The sequence below is a fragment of the Bombus impatiens genome, unplaced genomic scaffold (assembly GCF_000188095.3).
Source record: "Bombus impatiens unplaced genomic scaffold, BIMP_2.2 scf_1491, whole genome shotgun sequence".
NCBI lineage: Eukaryota > Metazoa > Arthropoda > Insecta > Hymenoptera > Apidae > Bombus > Bombus impatiens.
Genome location: NT_177910.1, coordinates 1 through 3111, shown reverse-complemented (window position 1 = coordinate 3111; position 3111 = coordinate 1).

The following is a 3111-nucleotide window of genomic DNA, read 5'->3' as shown; positions in this document are numbered from 1 at the left end:
TTTAGGCGACTGATTGTTTCTATAGTCTCTGCAGAGGTGAAGGGTTCGATAGGAGGGGAGATTTGGAAGGGGGTGTGCAGGTATTCAGTAACGTCCGCGGCAAGCTTTGCAGGAGGGGGAATGGGGTTTGATTACTTTTGACAAGTGTTCTGCAAACAGGTCGGCTTTTTCTATAGGGCTTCGCGCCCATCCACCTTGCGGACGGCGGATAGGGGGGATTATTTGTGGGGGGCGTGTGAGTTTCCTGGAGACCTTCCATAGCGAGTAGTTGGAGTCGGCTGTGGGGGATAAACTGGCGAGATATTTTTGGAAACAGTCGTTTTTGTAATTTTTTATTGTTTTGGATAGCTTTCTAGTTGCGTTGTTTAGTTTGCGTTTGTCATCCGGTGTTCTATGGGTCTGCCATACTCTTTTTAGTCTACGTTTTTCTGCTATTTTTTTTAATATGTAACGGGGATATTCATGTTTGCTGATAGACGTCTTTGTCGGTGTGGAGAGGCGGATAGCGTTTACTATGCTCGTGTTTAAGTATTCCGTGGCTGCTTCGATTTCTTCCTTAGTTTTTAGTGAGGTTAGGGCTGAAGTTGAGTGAGTAAAGACTTCTCTAAAGAGCTGTCAGTTGGTGTGTTGGTTGTGAATGGAGCCCTTTGGTGTGTTCTCCATGATTCTTAAACTGACTGTTGTTATCACGGGGAAATGATCAGAAGAGAGGTCGGCCGAGGAGTTAATTTGGACGTGTCTTGATGAGATATTTTTAGTTACGAAGAAGTCCAGAAGGTCGGGTATTCTGTTAGTGTCGGTGGGCCAGTATGTGGGTTCGTATGTGGTGAGGTAGTTGAGGTTTTTGGTTATTATGCTGTTTAAGAGGTTCTTGCCTCTTACTGTAACCAGTCTGCTGCCCCGTTGGGCGTGTTTGGCGTTATAGTCTCCTCCAGCTATGAATCTAGTTTCTCCATTTTTTAGTTGGAGTTTCCATTGACGGGTGGACTCCTCATTAAATATTTCCCCGCTAATATCAGGCTCTACGCACGTCCGCGCATTGCCTGAGTTTATGGGATCACACCCTCCCTCTATCACCTCGGCAACCTCTTGAGGGCTCATAACCTCACTGGCTATATTTAAATTCTTTCTCTTATACTTTATTTGTTCTACTGTCTTGCTACTAAGGGTTTTACTTATCGCAACATTAGGATATTCGGTGTCCTTATAGACTTCATCCAGCTCCTTCAAGAGAGTTACCTCTTCTACTGTCCATTTTTTCGTGTTTGGGAGGTCCGTTCCCCTTCTTTTTTCGTTTCTTACGACAGGGCGCGCATGCCGTTCATGGGTGGATAATCTTCTCTGATTCCCGAAGCTTATGGGGCAAGATTCGCATTTATACGCTCCTTCCTTTCTCTGACTAGTGCCACTACGCTTTGAAATGTGGTACTTTGTCCAATGGAGCTTCGAGAAATTCCTTTTGTTTGTACATTTTTTGTACATAATTTTTACACTAACGATCGCCAGTTATATGTATAGGAAAAAATTGTCCACATAGTTGAGCTTCGCAACATATTTCAATATCATCCAAATCATCGAGAAATTAGCTTTCAGACATGTTGCACAAAATGCTAAACCACTAGTGTCGTTACACTCCTATATCGATACAAATAACAAATAACTGACAAATACCATCTCTTTCTCGAGGATCCATCACACTGCATATAAGCAAGTGTAGGTGTTCTTAGTAGCATATAAAAATGCATTATAGTTGCAATCGTAAATTATTTATCGTGGTTTATACATGTTCGCGATTTTATGGAAATATTAATCCTGAAGATGAAAATAGATGGTACATACTGTATTTTGAATTCATTTTAAAAAATTATATAAGTAATGATCTGGATCAGATAAATCTCCATCAAATTTGATCGACGATTAAGATGCTTTGGCTCTATGATTCTTCGCTAATTCTAACATGAACAGATCAACTGAGAGTCCGTGGCACTCTCACCGCGTCCTACAGATTATATAAAATTATGTAAAATATTTGTATTGCTTTCTAAAATAACTCAAGCGATACAGTCCTATGCAATGCCTCGGACATTTCCGTTTGAAACGCCTAAGCTGGACCATCTGGCTCGTTGTGACATTAAACCAAATCAGATAGGCATAAGTCGGGATAGGATTATTGCCAGTAATTTGTGCAACACAAGATTACATTTCACGCAGAGATGCTTTGAGAAGAACGAACCATTATTCGCTATAAAAGTCTTTTCTGATTTATTTCACATTTGCATTTTAATGTGCTGTGTAATTTGTAATTTGCAATACAGGTATATACCGAGATATTTGGCCATTTTCTTATGCGGAACGGATAGCGGCTATTGTCGGTGATAAGAAATTAGCGAGAATGTCGCGTCATATCACGGTTGAAATTAAAATGTCTAGATATGCACACACCGAAAGGGATAGACTCGCACTTGCTAGTATTTATACGGAACTTTCAGTTACCACAGTAAACCATAATTCGATCGAAAACTTTCTGTGGCTTGGAATTAATTTTTGACGTATACATTGCCGCCGTGTAAATCAGGTGGTCATCTCCAAATACCAACGCGCATAGGTTAAGGTTGCTATTGAGATGGAAGAGGCTCAAAACATGATTAAAATACAAACTAAATAGGGTGGAAGTGTAGAACGTTCCCGGTTGCAGCCCGCCATCCACCCCGAAGACGACATTATAGCTTGCGCCATCCAATGAAACACCTTCCGGAGATTATGGATCAAATCACCTGAACTAGATGTTTACGGAAACCGTATCGTATCAGCTTTTACACCAAACCGCTCGATCGAAACATGTCAAAAGCCCTTTCTAGGTCTATGAGGAGAGTTTTCCTACCAGCAGACGTTTGACACAAATTTTATCGTTGCGTGGACCTTACTGTGTTTGATCCGGAAGCCAAATTGCTGGCTGGGAAGAATGGAAGTCTCTTTACAATGAAACAGTATGAGTCTCTGTGCCACTCTCTCAAAGACCTTACTAATAGATACTCTGCAAACAGCAAACTCATTGATCTGTAGCTGGCTGGATTTGGTTTGTTCTTAGCCTTTCCTAGCAAGAAAACCACT